The sequence below is a fragment of the Canis lupus genome, chromosome 1 (genome assembly GCF_003254725.2).
Source record: "Canis lupus dingo isolate Sandy chromosome 1, ASM325472v2, whole genome shotgun sequence".
Classification (NCBI taxonomy): Eukaryota; Metazoa; Chordata; class Mammalia; order Carnivora; family Canidae; genus Canis; species Canis lupus.
Genome location: NC_064243.1, coordinates 113,053,524 through 113,072,859, shown reverse-complemented (window position 1 = coordinate 113,072,859; position 19,336 = coordinate 113,053,524).

Below are 19,336 nucleotides of genomic sequence, written 5' to 3'. Positions count from 1 at the left end.
TTAGGGCTTCTTTTTTTTGGGGGGGGGGTTAGGACTTCTGTTGCCAGTGGTGAAAATCTAACTCAAGCTAGTTTAAACAAAAATGGGCATCTATTTTGGGAGCTCTGGATTCAGGCTTTATGTGATGCCTTCAGGATTCTGTTTTTCTTAATCTCTTTTTTTTTTTTTTTTTTTTTTTTTTTTTTTAAATTTTTATTTATTTATGATAGTCACAGAGAGAGAGAGAGAGGCAGAGACACAGGCAGAGGGAGAAGCAGGCTCCATGCACCGGGAGCCTGACGTGGGAATCGATCCCGGGTCTCCAGGATCGCGCCCTGGGCCAAAGGCAGGCGCCAAACCGCTGCGCCACCCAGGGATCCCTTCTTAATCTCTTTGTACTCTGTTTGTTTGTTTGTTTATATTAAGTAGTCTCCACGCCTAGCATGGAGCCCAATGCAGGGCTTGAATTCACAACCCTGAGCCGAAATCAATAGTCAGATGCTTACCCGACTAAGCCACCCAAATGCTCCATTTCTTTCTAACTTTACTGTCTGATAGGTATTATCTCTGCCATGAGAAGAGAGGTACTGGAAGTATGAGGCTTACCTTGTCTTTGGTAGATTGTTTCGTTTTCAAAATGTCTTCTTCCTTCCCACTGGCCTTTTCCTTAGGAGAGGATTACACTTTCCTGTCCCTGCTGACACGCTTGGTCATGTAACTCACTTTGACCATGTCTCATGTTGGCCCTCTTTGTGCCTATAGGTCTTGTCAGGTTCCAGCAACTATTCCTTCCCTTTGTACCTTCAAGGATACAATACAGCCTCACTGTGGCTAGTTTACAGGTATTCCACTATGCCTTGCTGGATTTCCCTCAATTTTGTTAATAGTCCTTTTATTAAACTCTAATGACCCCATTGGTGTGTGACTCACCTTTCCTGCTGGGGTCTTGACTGACACAGCATTCCATTGTATGGCTGCTCCATAATTTGTATGGTTGGTCATCTGAGTACAGTTATTTCCACTCTTTCTCTATTACACAAAGCTGCAACACATAAACTTGCACAAAGGTCATTTTGCACACATTCGTGTAAAACTGTAGGATAAACTATTAGATGAGGAATTGTTGAGTCAAATAATACATATCTTTATAATTTTGGATGATATTGTTAAATCACACTCAGGGGTTGTACCAACCCACAACTCCACAAGCAGTGGATAAAAGTGAGGGTTGCTGGTTTAGACTAAGTCTTTAACCCTAAATGTTTTGAAAACTGTCCTGGAGGCTACTAAGAATTCTCAAGATAGGGATACCAGATTTCTGGTTAATAATAGACAGGTATCTGGAATAAACTGAATAAATGAGGTGTGTGAATGTATTTGTTTTCCATCTTGGAATCTCTGATCACAGTAGTTAAGAGAAATTTTTGAAGGTTCATATTAGAACATTTTTATTTATTTATTTATTTATTTATTTATTTTTTTATAAATTTTTATTTATTTATTATTTATGATAGTCACAGAGAGAGAGAGAGAGGCAGAGACATAGGCAGAGGGAGAAGCAGGCTCCATGCACCGGGAGCCCGACGTGGGATTCGATCCTGGGTCTCCAGGATCGCACCCTGGGCCAAAGGCAGGCGCCAAACCGCTGCGCCACCCAGGGATCCCTTTTTATTTATTTTTTAAAAAAGATTTTATTTATTTATTTGAGAGAGAGAGAGAGAGAGAGAGCCAGAGAGAGCACAAGCAAGGGGAGCAGCAGCGGGAGAAGGAGAAGCAAGCTCCTGACATGGGGCTATATCCCAGGATCCCAGGATCATGACCTGGGCCAAAGGCAGATGCTCAACCAACTGAGCCACCCAGACACCCCAGACATTTTTATTTTTAAGGGACTATGATTTTGTGTACAATGATTATAATATTTCAAGTCTCTGGTACTGAGACCATGGTTCCCAGATTTCATGAATCTTTATGCCATCTATCGAAGATTGTGAAAGGGAGTTTGTGAGTCAAAGGTTTTCAGCTTCTTCCCAAGAGACAGTGCACATGGATGATTATGGTCCGAACAGGCACTTGTTATTAATGTGTTTGTTATGAAACAAGACATGTGGATTTTGGGTTTCCTCCTATTCTCCCACCTTCCCCCATGGAAAACATCTGAAACTGGAACCTGAGCTGTTCACACAAATCTGAAAATGTTTGGAACCGGATAACTATGGTGTAATATGAAACACACAGGGCTCTGGAGGTTAAGTTACTACTTTACACTTGACTTTTCTTTTGCCTGTGTATAGAATGAGAAAGGGCAAGAAAGAGCCAAAAAGATCTAGTTGAAGTCTGGGTATGGCTACTTTTTAGCTGTGTAATCATGGCTATGTTATTCAATGGCTCTCAGACTCCATTTCTTCACCAACAAAATAAAAAGAGGGACATCTGGGTGGCTCAGTGGTTGGACGCCTGCCTTTGGCTCAGGTTGTGATCCCAGGATCCGGGATTGAGTCCTACATTAGGCTCCTGTGAGGAGCCTGCTTCTCCTTCTGCCTCTGTCTCTGCCTCTCTCTCTCTTATATGTCTCTCATGAATAAATAAATAGATCTTTAAAAAATAGTCATAGAGAATCAAGAACCCCAAAGTCATCGATTTGCCTGCCCCACCATATGTTTTGCTATCCCAAGTAGGTCTCCCCAGCATGGCACTCCTGTCATCTCAGAAACTTCTCAACCAAGTTTGGTAAAATTTGGCCCTTTCCCTATGTATGGAAACCATGGTGCCTTGGCACATTATCCTTACCACCATATCCTCCTGGCTCTGATATTTATATTTCCTTCTACCACTACCAAATTGCATGGTTATTTTTCCCTCAACCAAGACCTTAGCTGGTTTGGGTCATTTATGGGTGATGTGACCTTAAATTTTGTATCTGAATTATCTAAATCTTCAATAGCTTGATTTTTTTTGCAATTATTGTAATTTTCCATGAATGTTTCCAGTTGGACATACAAGTCTTGAGGAGTACCCAGAGACTCATCTAAGTGACAGATATGTTTCTTCATGCCCCACTTGTGTATCAGCAATCCAATCTTTCCTTCCTAATCAGATCACCCATCCCATCTAATAGTGTTTTTTTGCCCATTGGTATAGTAGGATGAGAAGCCCAAAATGTTGAGATATAATTTCAACCTCCCCTTTTTAAAAAAAGATTTTACTTATTTATTTGAGATAGAAAGAGAGAAAACATGAGTTGAGGGGGGCAGAGGGAGAAGCAGGCTCCCCACTAAGCAGGGAGCCTGATGGGGGGCTCGATCCCAGGACCCTGTGATCACCACCTGAGCTGAAGGCAGACACTTAATTGACTGAGCCACCCAGGTGTTCCTCAACTTCCTTTTCAGTTGAATCAATGCCAGGTGCTCTGTTGAAAGCTTTCCTCTTTTGGGAAGTAAGCTCTCTCAAACTGCAGAGCTTAAGATTTCAGGGGGTAAAAACCTGCAAGTGAGTTATTAATGAAAGGTACTATGCTCCATTCCACCACTGATTCTTGAATCCTGTAGGAGAAATAGGATCATATATCAGTCACTTATTCAAAGTATCTACTTGGTCTCTGCTGGTGGCAGGCTAGGCTCTCAACACTGGAAGTAAGGAGGTTAGCTTCACTGAGGTTAAATCCATGTTGTTCAGTTCATGCGTAGTCCTCACTCTTGACACTGTCTGTTTTGATGTGGGCCTACTAAGGAAGCACTTAGGTGGCTGGAGGCAGAGGCTGAGTGAAATCCACAGTATGGATCACCCTGTACATCTGATTACTGAGCATAAACTACACTGGATGTACTTTACTGAGCATTCATATCAGGAAAAAAAACAAAAACAAAAACAAAACTTCATATTCTAAGGCCATTCTGAGAGTTCTGTCCAAATGCCTCTTCCCCAGATCTGCTTTTCATCAATCTTTTTGTTTGTTTGTTTGTTTGTTTGTTTGAAGTCCCTGAGCATTTGGTTAAATGATCCACAGCTTCCCACTAATTACTATATATTCATACTTCTGCCCATCTCCCAGTCAGGTCAAATATACTGCTCAAAGTTCTCACTTCCTCGCTTCCTTTCAGGAGCAGCTCTAACTGAATTTTAATGCTTTGGCAAGCAGTCCATTTTCAGTTGGTATCAACATATCATTTAGAAACATATTTAAACCAGGTTTAAGGTGTTTTTCTTTTGTGTGTGTGTGTGTGTGTGTGTGTGTCTTTGATCAACTGATTGTAAGAAATCTCCCCATGAAGCCAAAGTTATAGATGAAAAGAGAAGACAATTCACTAGGAGTTGGTGTCAACCAAACTGGAGCCAACTGCTCCTACAGCTACCTTGTTCATATATCCATATGTCCTTTCCACTTGACAATAGATCATTGCTGCATACATCCAACTTTGTGGTTTGAGAGATTAGATAATACTCATCTTTGAACACCTGGGTGGCTCAGCTGGTTAAGCATCTGACTCAATTTTGGCTAAGGGCATGATCTCAGGGTCCTGGGATCGAGTGCCATATAGGGCTACCCACTCAGCAGGGAGTCTGCTTGTCTCTCTCTTCCTCTGCCCCTCCTTCTGCTCACTCTCTCCCTAAAATAAAGAAGTAAATCTTTTTTTAAAGTTTTTTAAATTTTTTATTTATTTATGATAGGCACACAGTGAGAGAGAGAGGCAGAGACACAGGCAGAGGGAGAAGCAGGCTCCATGCACTGGAAGCCCGATGTGGGATTCGATCCCGGGTCTCCAGGATCGCGCCCTGGGCCAAAGGCAGGCGCTAAACCGCTGTGCCACCCAGGGATCCCTAAAGAAGTAAATCTTAAAAAAAAAAGATAATACTCAGTTTATGATAGCACAGATTATGTGGTCATTTAATGTTCCAAAATCAGGCCTTCAGTCTTCATTAGGGGTCACTAGCAAGCTAGGGACTGTTTCTCCAGGGAATAAATCTGCTAATTCCTCCTAGTGGATAATCTTTATGGATTATCTCTAGTCCAAGGGGGAACCCAGCTTAGAGAGATAGTAGAGGACAGTGATGAAGAGTCTTGGCTTTGGGACACCTGGGTGGCTTAGTGGTTGAGTGTCTGTCTTTAGCGTAGGGCCTGACCCTGGAGACCTGGGATTGAGTCTTGCATTGGGCTCCCACAGGGAGCCTGCTTCTCCCTCTGCCTGTGTCTCTGCTCTCTCTCTCTGTGTCTCTCATGAATTAATAAACAACATCTTAAAAAGAAAAAGCCTTACTTTTTCTTGTTGTAAAATGAACATAAACCAGTGGTGTGCTGGAACTGGCCAGTACCAACTCCCGAGAGCCACTGTGCATCTTTTCTCAATTCCACTGTTTAGTGACTTTATGTTGAGTCAATAGCTTGAAATCAGCCAGAAGACAGAGCATCTCCCTGCCCCGACTGCTGAAAGTCAGCTATTAGACACTTCCCAGTAGATCACTGATATGGTCCATTCCTTTCACATTTGTTGTAAAGATACGATGATACCACACAAGAGATATGGTTATCATGTCTACTGACATGCTCAATAAATGTTAACCCTTATCATTATTATTATATGGATAAGACAAAACAGTCACCCCCAAATTTTTATTATTATTATTTGATTGCTATATTTTAGGACAGCCTCAGATGGCATTTGAGTCTCAGGCCTCAGGATGCCTGAGGGCTCAGGATGGCGGAACCTGGGTTGATGAGACATATATGACTCAACAGATAAACCGGTGTTGAGCCTGAGCCCCTAAGATGTGTAATGCACAAGAGCAAACACCCAGAGGCCAGACTGCCCATGTGACTCGGCAAGTTACTTAACCTCTTTTTGCTTTGTGTTATTCATGTTGTCGTAAAATGAGGGTAATCACAACATCTCCTTTGGGTGTTGTAAGGATTAAATAAATGAATTGAGAGGGCAGTGCTTGACAGGAGGCGCTCAGCACGTGTTAATGGTTCTTTTATCGCTCCTGTCACTGGCAGTTTTCCAAGCTTTTACCATCTGGTTTCCATTTTGACCTAAAAGTGAGACTTTTGAATGAGGAGATAGAAGTCATTACCATCCCCACTTCACAGAAGGGGAAACAGTGACCAACTGTGGGAGCTAGGATAGTATAGGGTGTGGTGACAGATCCTGGGCTAGAAGCCAGCACTTTTGCCTCCCTGACAGCTAGGCCTCTTAGAGCTACTTAGCCTTCCAACTAGTATCATGAATTGAGATTTTCATTAAGTGGGGAGTAGCTTTTCGAAATTCTGGAGCTGGGCACGGGCAACAGTTTGGTCAAAGAAGAGCAGGACTGTTGACTCAGAAGGTGATTCAGCTCAGCACCTCTGCTGAAATCTGGTCACACCTACTTTCTCTGTTAGCATTGCCATTATAGGATTAATTGTTTCTCTCTCTTCCCATCCATCCTCTCCCACCTACTAATCAGCCAGTCACACATCCTTCTCTGGGATGAGCCCTGGGCTTACAGAACCAAGCTGAATTTAGAATAGCCTCCTCCTTCTTTATAAGCAGTGGTGGGAAGGATTTTTGATGGGTGTTGGGAAGAAATACCAACCTCTTCGGATAGAAATCTGCCATTCTAGGGGATCTTCTAATGTAGTGTCTAGATATGAGTGAGAAAGAATTCCTGATTCTAAAATTCAGTGTTCCTGATGCTAAGATTTAGAGGTAGTGGTTCTTTTTTTTTTTTTTTAAAGATTTTATTTATTTATTCATAGAGACAGAGAGAGAGAGAGAGAGAGAGAGGCAGAGACACAGGCAGAGGGAGAAGCAGGCTCCATGTACCAGGAGCCCAACGTGGGACCCGATCCCGGGTCTCCAGGATCGTGCCCTGGGCCAAAGGCAGGCGCCAAACCGCTGCGCCACCCAGGGATCCCCTGGCTCATTAGAGAGAATGAAGAAGAGAGGTTGTTTGCTTCTAGGTGTCTTAGTGGTCATGTTAACATAGATTCTAATTTGAGTTGAATTATCACTCAAATCTGTGGTAGAGGTATAGGTGTAGGTCAGGGATAGACAAAAGCCTCTCAGATAGCCCTGGGTCAGGACTCTTCTGTTGCAAGTGGTAGAAATTAGATTCAAACCAACTTTAGCAAAAATTGTAATTTGTTAACTCACACTGAGTTTGAATTCAGGGGCTCAGAGGAGTCTTCTGGACGCTGTCCATAACTGCATTTTCTGGATCTACTGGTCTATGTATGACTTTGTTCTCTTCTAGGGGTTCCCCAAGTGGTTGTAAGATGGACTTTTACAGTCTTAGGCCTACATTGTCTTTGGCAGATTATATTCCTTCCCTACTGAGCCTTACCCTATGGGCAGATTATATTTCTCACCCTCCTACTTCAGGTTTGCCCATTTAACTTGCTTTGGGTAATAAATTGTGAGTGAAAATGAGCTGGTAAGCATACACTTTAAGGATTATCTCATTGCTTTGATTTTTCTTCCCTCTCATAGTACTGGCCTGTCCCAGGCAAATGCTCCATCTTCAGCATTGGTCCAGCAACGAAGGGGATATGAAGCAAATCCATAGCTAATCAGCAACAAGTATGACTTTGTGAGTACTGTACCCTTGTTGAGTCATTTGTTGGTGCTGGATAACTTAGTCTAAGCTGACTGATACATTGTATTCATGGTTCTAGTTTTCAGAAAAGCAGCAACTCTTTCCCCAGCAGCTGAAGCGAACATTTCAGAAAGAAACCTGAGTAGATCATGTGGCCATCTCTTATGAAAGAGTGGTGGCAGGGAGTGGTGTACTGTGATTGGTCATGTCTGCATTATGATCCCACCACTACCTTCTCCATCCCAAACCACACATGAACTTGAGCAAGTTCCCAATGGAATAAGGGAAGCACTGTTCTCAAAGGAAGGGATATTGATAGACTGTGTCCAGTGCAGATCTCTTCTTCAGTGGAGAGCTGGTCTCCAGGTTAGAATGAGATAAATTTGCCTAGGGATCAAGGAATCTGCTAGGACACTCTAACCTTTCCCCTTTAGAAACTCATTTTTCTTAGAACCCCTCTCATAGATTGGGATGTGTCTGGTTTAAGTCTGATGCCACAAAAAAGACTCCAAGGACCCGAGAGGGAATCTCACTTTGAGGGCAGAAGGGACCTGTAGTAGATAACTTTGCACACATGTTGATGGAAAAGGACTGATCCAGGCAGGTGCAAGGTAAAAGCTAGAAGAGCCTTCAACTTCACTCATCATGACTTGGGAACTACATCTGAACATGTGACATGTAGTGGAAGAGCCATACTCCTAGAAGCTCATTTTTGGGATTGTAAATATACGTTGCTTGTCAAGAGAGGCAGCCCAACACCATGGTTGAGTGCACAGCTCTGAGATCAAGCTGTCAGGCTCAAATTCCAGGTCTGCCTCTTGCTCTCTGCTCTCTCTTGGCAAATGACTCAGCCTGGCTAGGATGTAGTCTAATTATCTGTGAGATGGATGTAATAACTGTATCTACTTCAAAGGATTGTTGAGAGGATTAAGTGAATCACTAAATGTGAAGCCCTTCAAATAGAACCTAGAGACCATTAGAAACCTGTGACCATTACTTGTGATTATATCAACCAGGCTAAGGCCCCACCAGTTCTCTTGGGCTGATGGCCCAATCATTTTTCTTTCCTTCATTTGGAAACAGACACACCCTCTGCTCAGACTTGTTAACTTATTCTTTTTTTTTTAAAAGATTTATTTATTTATTCATGATAGACATAGAGAGAGAGAGGGAGAGAGAGAGAGAGAGAGAGAAAGGCAGAGACACAGGAGGAGGGAGAAGCAGGCTCCATGCCGGGAGCCTGACGCAGGACTCGATCCTGGGACTCCAGGATCGCACCCTGGGCCAAAGGCAGGCGCTAAACTGCTGGGCCACCCAGGGATCCCTAACTTATTCTTTTGAACAAGTAACTCACTTGATTTCAAATTCAAAATGGATATAAAGTGAAATTACCTTGCTCCAACCTATCCTCCTACCCTTGACACCCCTCAGCCAAAGGAAACTACTTTAAAAGAGAAAGATTTTATTTATTTATTCATGAGAGATGCACAGAGAGAGGCAGAGATGTAGGCGGGGGGGGGGGGGAGCAGGCTCATGGGGAGCCCAATGCAGGACTTGATACCAGGACCCCCCAACAAGATCACGCCCTGAGCTGAAGGCAGATGTTTAACCGCTGTGTCATCCAGGCATCCCTAAAGGAAACTACTTTAAAAAAATATTTATTTATTTTAGGTAGGCTCCATGCCCAACTCACGATCTGAGATCAAAAGTCGCATGCTCTACTGACTGAGCCAGTTAGGTGACCCTAAAGGAAGCTACTTTAAATAAACTATTATTCTTGTATATATTTTGCTATTTTCTGCTCAATTTTTTTGCTTTTTTCTTTGATAACTATAAATTACATGCAGTAATGGGCATGGATATTGAATGAATGGGCTTGAAGAATTTCTACACTTGTATAGACCATGTGGATACTACTCAGAATGTTTCTAATACTTTGAAAGATTCTTCTGTGTCCCATCCAGTCATTTTCACCCCCAAAGCAACTACTGTCCTGACCTTCACAAATTTGTTTTGCCCATTATTTTTGAAATTCACATAAATGGAATCACAGAGTGAGTATGTTTTCATTTTTGTATGTTTGCTTTTTTCACTTAACATATCTATGATAATAATTCACATTGTTGCAGGTACCAGCACATTGTAGTGGGTACTTTTTAAAATTGCTATGCAGAATATCATTGTATGAATAGGCTATTATTTCTTATCTACTCTACAATTGATGGACATTTGGGTTGTTTCCAATGTTTGGCCATTTTGAACAACTCTGCCGTGAACATCCTAGTACTTATCTTTTGTGGGACATGTGCACGCATCACTCCTGGGTTTATACCAAGGCTTTGCTTCCACGCTGGTTAAGCATATGTTTAGTTTTAGTAAACGGCCAGTTTCCTAAAGGATTGTATGACTATACATCCCCAACAGCAAGGTATGAATCTTCTTATTTCTCCACATCAATGGCAAATCTTGGACTTGCCTGCTCATTCTAGTTTAGCTCCTCTGTTGGTGTAAAGTGGCATTTATTCCTGCAGTAAACCCATTTGTCTTTGAAATATTCCATTTATATATTGCAGTATTAGATTTAATATATTGTTTAGGTTTTTTTGTGTCTGTTATCATGACTGATATTCACTTGAAATTTCCCTTTCTTGTAAGCCTTTGTCAAGCTTTTGTCAATAACTTGAGAAGTATTACCTCCTTTTGTATTTTCTGTAAGAGTATTTTTCTCCAAAAATTGTTATTATATATTTCTTAAATGTTTGGACAAATTGTTATTCTTATTTATTTTAAAATTTATTTTAAAATTCCAGTATAGTTAATATACAGTGTTATATTAGTTTCAGGTGTACAATATAGTGATGCAACAATTCTGTACATTACTCAGTGTTCATCATAGTAAGTGTACTCTTGATCTCCTTCACCTGTTTTCCCCATCCCCCCACCTTCCATCCCTCTGCTAACCACCAGTGTGTTCTCTATACTTAAGAGTCTGTTTTTTTGGTTGGCTCTTTTTTTTCTTTGTTGATTTGTTTCTTAAATTCCACATATGAGTGAAATCATATGGTATTTGCCTTTCTCTAACTTTCTGACTGACTTATTTCACTTAGCATTATACCCTCTAGATCCATTCATGTTGTTGCAAATAGCAAGATTTCATTTTTTTTACAGCTAAGTAATATTCCAACATACATATACATATAAAATTTACAGCAGCCAAGATATGGGATATATATATATATATATATACACACACACACACATTCCAATATAAATATATATTTATATATGTGGTGTATGTATATACTACATATATTTAAATATATATTTATATTTATTAGTACCTATATATACATATATACCAAATATATATGTACCACACATATATTTAAATATGTGTGGTGTATATATATTTATACCACATCTTTTTTTTTTTTTTATGGTAGTCACACAAAGAGAGAGAGGGGCAGAGACATAGGCAGAGGGAGAAGCAGGCTCCATGCACCGGGAGCCCGACGTGGGATTCGATCCCGGGTCTCCGGGATCACGCCCTGGGCCAAAGGCAGGCACCAAATCACTGTGCCACCCAGGGATCCCTATACCACATCTTTTTTATTCATTTATTTGTCAGTGGCACTTTGGTTGTTTCCATTTCTTGTCTGCTGTAAATAAACATAGAGATGCATACATCTTTTCTTTTTTAAAAAAATATTTTATTATTTTTAATTGATTTCTACACTCAATGTGGGGCTCGAGCTCATATCCCCAAGATTAAGAGTCCTATGTTCTACTGACTGAGCCAGCCAGGTGTACCACATATATCTTTTCAAATGAGCATTTTCATATTCTTTGGGTAAATACCCAGTAGAGGAACTAATGGATCATATAGTAATTCTATTTTTAATTTTCCTCCACACTGTCTTCCACAGTGGCTACACCAGTGCGCATTCCCACCAACAGTGCAAGAGAGTTCCGCTTTCCCCACATCCTCGCCAACACTTGTTTCTTGTATTGATTTTAGCCAAATTGTTATTCTTTACTCAAGCTTCTTGTAATAGTAGCTTACATCACTGGTTTTCAGTTGTTCTTATCTTCTAGCATATGTTTTTACAAGTATAAATTTCACTCTGAATACTATATTTACATCCAGCTTCTCTAGATGTGAACATCTAATATAAACATAGCACAATTATCAAAACCAGGAAATTGAGATTGATGGTTTCTGTCCTTAAACTTCATGAACCAACCTCTGCTAGCTTCACACTTTTCTTCTGCAGCTTCCCCACCTTTCTCAGCCTACAAAGAACTGAAGGAAGTTAGGGCCTTGCCCTGGATTAGGCTTTGGCTTAAGGGACTGTTGTGTCTGATTTGATCTTCTATCCAGACCACTAAAATTTCCTCCAGATCAGCAATAAAACTGTTTGCTTTCTTATCACTCATATGTTCACTGAAGTAGCACTTTTCATTTCCTTCAAAACTTTTACTTTATCTTCACAACTTGGCTAACTGGCACAAGAGGCTGAGCTTTTGGACTATGTTGGTTTTTGACATGTCTTCCTCATGAAGCTTAATTATTTCTTAACTCTTTCTTTTTTTTTAAGATTTTATTTATTTATTTGACAGAGAGAGAGAGAGAGAGCACAAGCAGGAGAAGCAACAGAAGGAGAGGGACAAGCAGACTCCCTGCCAAACAGGGAGTCCGATGTGGGGCTTGATCCCAGGACCCCAGGATCATGACCTGAGCCAAAGGCAGATGTTTACCAACTGAGCCACCCAGGCATCCCCTTAATTATTTCTTGATTTTTTTTATTTCTTGATTTAAAGTGAGAAATGTGCAACTCTTTCTTTTACTTGAGCACTTAGAGGCCACTGTAAGGTTATTAGTTGACCCAGTTTCTTTCTTCCTTCCTTCCTTCCTTCCTTCCTTCCTTCCTTCCTTCCTTCCTTCCTTCCTTCCTTTCTTCCTTCCTTCCTCCCTTCCCCCCTCCTCCCTCCCTCCCTCCCTTCCCTCCCTCCTGCCTTCCCTCTCTGTCTTTCTTTCTTTTTAAAGTAGGCTCCATACCCAGCAGGAAGCCCAATGTGGGGCTTGAACTCATGACCCTGAGATCAAGACCTGAGCTGATATCAAGAGTCAGATGCTCAACCTCTTGAGCCACCCAGGTGCCCCTAATTGAAATTAGGAGCCTAATTTCAATATTTTATTTCAGTGAATAGGAAGGCTCAGAGGAGGGAGATAGATGGGGATGGACTTGACAGTGGACTACTCAGGACCTACAAAATCTTTACCGATTAAGTTTGCCACCTTATATGGGCATGGTTTGCAGCACCCAAAAACAACTATAATAGCAATATCGTAGGTAACTAATCACAGATCAACATAGCAAATATAAGAATAAAAAACAGTCTTGAAATACTGTGAGAATTGCCAAAATATGACACAGAGACACTTGTGTTCTCACAAAGTGAGCAAATGCTGTCGGAAAAATGGTGCCAAGAGACTATCTCCAGACAAGGTTGCCACAAACTTCAGTTTGGAAAATATTCAATGTCTGTGAAGGACAACAAAATATGGTATGTCTAGATAGAGATTTGGGGGTTCCCCCACTCTGGATCTCCTCTTTCTGAGATCCTACAACCTCTACCACCAGCTGCTGTAATCACCCTGCACTCTGTCCTCTGATTCTTCAACTCAGAAAACTTACAAGCTCCTGCTTCAGTTTCAGTCCTCCTCAAGGCACTGTCCTCACCTGTCTTCAGGGCCAAAGCTTTCATAACAGGAAATTCCCTTCTGATCCCCTTCAGTATCTGCCTGCTTTGATCCACTCCCCAGTGATGTCAAGGAAGCAAGTGGTTGTTCTTTTGAACATTTTCTGAGTTGATAGCTGTGACTTTCAGGATGCTTGATCTAGTAGGAGCTTCTCAACCATTACCAGAGTCAGGAACTCTCCAGAGCACTTCTAGAGTATGACTCTCCTCCCTCTCATTAAAACCCTTCCTTTATGAATCTGTCTCCTTTGGCTTTGTCTTCTATCAAACTTTCTCCCTCTCTCTCCTCCAAGACCTGCTTTGCCCCTGTAAGAAGGCATGTGAGTGGCCACAGGTATGAGCTGTCCCAACAACCTGACAGAAAGGACCTTGACTTTTGTCTGCTCCTTGGCCTTCCACTGACTCGATTTCAGCCACACTCCCCCAGCCCACCCTGATCTTTGCTGCCATCTGAAACCTGAACACAAACATTTCGCTCTCTGTCCATAACCCTTGTTCTGCTCACTCTCTGTCTTACTGCAGTGACTCTGCTTGGCCGGGTCTTTGGTTACTGTTCCAAAGAATGCCAACTCAACAGAAGGTCAAGTCTCCCTCCTACTGAAAGAACTGTTTTATTTTTATTTCTTATTTCACACTCAGAATCTTCTGTTTTAGGCTTATAGGGAAGCATTTCAAGAACCACAGGATTATCAGGAACAGTTTCCTGATGTCTCATAAAGAATCAAAGTAAAAAAAAAAAAAAAAAAAGAATCAAGGTGAGGTTTGGCAGTCCAGAGTGGTGGTTAAGAGCATGAAATCTAGAGTCAACACAAGCCCATGCCAGGCTCTACCCTGATCAGCCATGGAGTCCCAAACAACTCACTTCCATCTCTTTGGGTCTTGTTTAACTCATCTGCAAGTGGGGGTGCAGGCTTGCTGTGAGGGCTTTAAAAAGATAATGCTCATAAGAAGCTTCACACAGTAAGAGAATAAGCTCACTGAATGCTATCATTATCAGCAATACGAGTATTTACATTTGAAAAAAAATTTTTAAAGATTTTATTTATTCATGAGACACACACACACACACACACACACACACACACACACACACAGAAAGAGAGAGGCAGAGGGAGAAGCAGGCTCCATGGAGGGAGCCTGATGCAGGACTCGATCCCGGGACTCCAGGATCACATCCTGGGCACAAGTCAGGCACTAAACCGCTGAGCCACCCAGGGATCCCCACTAACATTTACATTTGAACCAATAAAGTTTACCTAAGATTCTCACTTGAGAATGTTTTAGAACTAGTTGGAGGTGGTTGGTTTTTCAACTCCATGAATGTACTAAATGCCACTGAACTGTTTCCGTTAATAAGGTTAATTTTTTATAAATATTTGCTGATTTATTTTTTAACTTACATATTTATTTATTTAAGCCATACATCCAATATGGAGCTTGAACTCACAACCCCTAAGATCAAGAGTTGCATGCTCTACTGACTGAGCCAGCCAGGCACCCCTTCACCTCAATTAGAAAAAACATTCTCATTTGGAAGAGGGGTCATAGATTTCAGCTGCACTTGTGAGCATGGGCCAAGGTTTCCAGAGGGTTTTGGGTCAGGATAAGGGGTAGAGGACAGCAAGTTAACTGGTGAGGTTGGCAGAGGGAGCAGGCGTGGCAGTCACATATGTCTGCTCTGTCCTGTCATCTCGCAAGTCTAAATGTGGCTTGCCAGAGTCTCTCTGCCCTGCCCTCTTTCATCCCCCACCTGTGAAACTCATCCTGCAAGACCCAGTTCAAATGACACCACCTCTAGGAAGCCCTCCCAATCTTCAATCCCAAGTACTCAATCATTACAAATAATTTCTAATGAATACTAATGGGATCATTGAAGACTTCAGTTTATCGGGGTCCGCTGTCCCACTAGTCTAAGAAAGCCCTAGAAGCAGAGATTGTGCCCAGTTCCCACCATGTCTAAAGTGGAACTCATTATCTCCTTCCTCAAACCTGCTCCTGATCTGTGTCCCCAAACCAATAGACAACATTACCATCTACCCCCACACTGGCCTCCTCCCTCGCACAGCCAACACATAACCAAGTAAGAATAGGTTCTTCCTTCTGTATATTTTCCAAACCACGCCTCCTCCCCATGCTCATGGCCATGTCCTCTGTGCCCTGGAGCCTATAGAAGCCAGTTCTGTGTCTTTGGACCTGCAGTCTCATCTCCAAAAATTTGAACAATCTCCCTGAAACTCAAATTTGAACATTTTGTTCCCCTGCCTAAGACCTTTCCGGGGCTCCCCATCATCTTAGGACAGAGTCTACACTCCCCACCAAGTCGCATAAGGTCCAGCAGGTCTGACTCCTGCTGATGACTACAGTCTCATCATTGCCCAGCCCAGATCCTTCTAGCCTAACAGCACCTGACCATGCTCCCCTGCCTTGGCACTTGGATTCCTCTGCCCAGCATGCTCCCTCCCTAATCTCCCCCTCCTGCCTCAAAAACTCTTATTTAGTCCTCTAGTGGCTCATCCTGAACTTACAAGGTTGAAGCAAACGCCATTTCTGGGTCCCTACAGATGCCTGTGCCCCCCATCCCCATCCTGATCCCTCTGTCTGCTCCACCATCCCCATCCTGACCCCTCTGCCTAGGTCTCCATCCCCTGACGCCTTTACCTGACCTGCCCTGACCTTTCTGCCTGTGTCCCCTGTGCCCACGTTGACCTCTCTGTCTCCCCTACCCTGCCTTCCCCCTCTGTCGGTGCCTTCTCACACCAGCCCTGTACATTCTGAGCTTCACTGACTTGTGGCTACTCTTTCTCCCTGTGGAGTGAGAGCTTCATGAGGGCATGGCCCAGGGTCACCCCTGTGTCCTCAGCATCCCTCAGCACAGGCTGGCACAGAATGACCAGTTGACTGAGCGTAGGTCAGATGACTGGTTTAAGTGTGTTGAAGGCTCAGGAGGCTGGGGGACACCGTGGGAGAGAGAATTTTCAGAGTGGATATTTGGGTTGATCTTCAGAATACTCTCAGGACACACCTATCACATGCAGGCCTTTTCTGTCTACTGTGACCTTTGAAAACTGAGAGAGGCAATACCCTGGAAGAGGCAAGAAATACTTGGTGTTCCAGGAGGGAAATGGAGCTGGGCCAGGGTTGTGTTTGAAAGCAAACACAGGCACAAGCAGATTTCAGACACTGTACATAGCGTGGCCCACATGCCTACATCTCATGCCAGAATGCCCAACCACACACATACATACATAGTCACCAGCACTACGTGCATACATACACATGTGAATGCACAGTCAGACATCAGGGTGGACACACAGACACACATGCAGACGCCCTCCAACAGGCATACTGCAAAGCATGTACTCAGTTGCTCACAAACAGATACAGAGACTGGCGTGCATTCAGGCACACTGGCCTGTACACACGCACCCTGTCATAAGCTCACACAGGTGTACACGTCTAGACATAAACAGGTATGGATACCCACTTGTGTGTACACGCACACTCCACAAAGACAGGGGTGTTCATCAATACAGGTATCAACATCGACACACTGATACATACGTGCACTCAGACGGGCAGAGACCCCCAGCATGTGCCCGGAATGACACACATACACAGATGTATAAATAAGAAATGTGACACAGGCCTCCAGGAGAACCTGATGTACACACTGGCATGAACAGAAAGATCCAGAAGCACACAAGAGAGTTGAAAGGTAGGCTGACTTGCAGGGTGAACATGACAAAGGGAGACACAAAGATATGGATGGGCAAGGTGCTGTGCCCACCTCACCCCCAAACAACCTGAGGGTTTGCCCCTGATGCACCCTCCTCACACACTGCCCTCTCCACCGTCCCTCCAGGAGGCCACCTCTGAGGTCAAAGCTCCATTCGAAGCTCCAGGAGAAAGGCTCAGCTGTGCCCCAGAAGGAAGGGCAGGCAGATTCCCACAAGGCTTTCTCTCCCTTTCCCCTTTCCCAAAGGGGAAGTATTCAGAACTTCAGACCAGAGAACATAAAGTCCAGAAGGGGGTTTAGAGAACCGCTTCCTCAAGTCCTTCATCCTGAAGATTAATAGGAATAGCTATTACTTATTGGCACTTACTGCCATGTACTTCACAGCCACTAACCCACTGACTCTTCCCATAATGGGGGAAGAGGCAGGTCCTGTCATTGGCCTCAGGAGGCTCAGAGAGATGAGGTGAGTTGTTCAAGGTCTCACAGCAAAGAACGGATAAGGGATTCCAATCCACACCTTAACTGTGCTCTTAACTGCACTCTTAAGTGCTGTACCATTGTCCAGAAAGGGATATTGAATCTCAGTAAGGGAAAGAGATTTTTCTGAGTGCACCACTAACTCACCCTAGAAGCTGATCCCTGGCCCTTGTACACTTGCCTGGAATGCTCCTGCCTCTGGGGGAGATAGCATGATAAAAGCTGACTTCACTCTATTTCTAGTGTTACCAACAAGGCCAATCTCACTTGACCTCTCTGTTGCCAAATACTTCCGTCTGCCACGTGCCCTACTCCCCGCTTCAACTCCCAGTTAACGACAGCCAGTCTGAACACTCAGTTCCCTGCCTGGTGCCAAACTCACTGAAAACAAACTCTTGAAATTCTACCTCTATCCTTGCCAAGGAAAACCGGTGAGGGAGGGAGGGGAAGGTGTGGCCTAGGCTTGCAGCCAGCCCAGGTGTAGGCTGCCTTTTGGGATTAAGGAGACTCATACCTGCCAAGCCTGTGCTAATCCTTCCCTCCACTACTCCCTCTAAAACCAACAAACAACGTTCCTATCTCTGCTTTGTTCTCTGCCCTCTGTTTCCTCCCCAGAGGACTAAGGCTCAGCGGCAACATGCCAGTCTGAGTGCCAACCTCAACCACCTGCTCTCATCCAAAGTTAGCTCTGGCATCTGAACAGGTGAGAGGAAGTTTTGACCATCAGATACTGCCTCGTGCCCTATGGGACCCACAAAAGATCAATCCAGGACCCACATGGTGCTTATGTCAGAGCCAGCTGGGACCAGCTTCAGAGCTACATGGTGCCACCCTTGTGACCCCCTGAAGTCAGCCCCAGTGGCCGCCAGGGCCTACCGTCAGACCCTCCTGGCACCAGGGCTGGCTTCGTTAGTGTTCTCTTGGTATCAAGCTCAGTGTCAACTGGCTTTCAATGCTAGTGTCTACTGGGGGCCAGATGATGCCAGCAGCAGAAGTTGCTAGCGCATCTCTGTGCACTAGCAACTGTTTATTAGCACTTACTGCCATGTACTTCACAGGCATTAACCCACTGACTCCCACATGCCAATCCCATGCCACCCCTTGCTACACTTGGCCTCCACTTGGCCCTCACGGTGGGCTAGGCCCGTCAGTGGAGGTAGGAGAGGACAGGGTTCAAATCCCAGCTCCCTACCTGCCACCTGTGTGACCTCAAGCAAGTGCCAGTAGAGAGGCTTGCTCTTCTGAACAGCAAAACGAAGATGATATGAACAAGCCCCACTGCTAGAAGGAGTCCATGAGCTCACACATCCACACACTGGCTCTTCACAATTAGTGCTCACCCAAGGGTAGTGCCCTATTGTTAAGAAAGAAGGTCACTGAGGAAGGACAGCAAGGCCACCATGTGTTCTCACTCCCACCCTCAGTCTCCAGGGCTTGGCTCTCTCCCCACTCAGTTTTCCCAAACCTCTCCCACTGTGGGTCCCTCTGTGTGCCTCCAGCAGCCCTGCCGAATCTGCAATCACCCCAAAGGGACCTCACACGCCCTCCCCCTCCACCTTCTCTTCTCAGGTACTCCCTTTCCACTGGCGGGGGAAACCCAGCCCCAGAAAGGGGAGTAAGCATGCAGAGGAGACACAGGAGCCCCTGCCCACCCTCTGTTGTCTCTCCTCAGTATCTCACATACGAAATCGGGAACACTAGTAACCCCACTACTAACAACAATGGGAATGCTGATCCTAGTGAGCTCCCCAGGGACTTGGGTAGAACCAGTGAGGCTTTCTGTAAATTACACCCCTTGAGACACTTGGGACT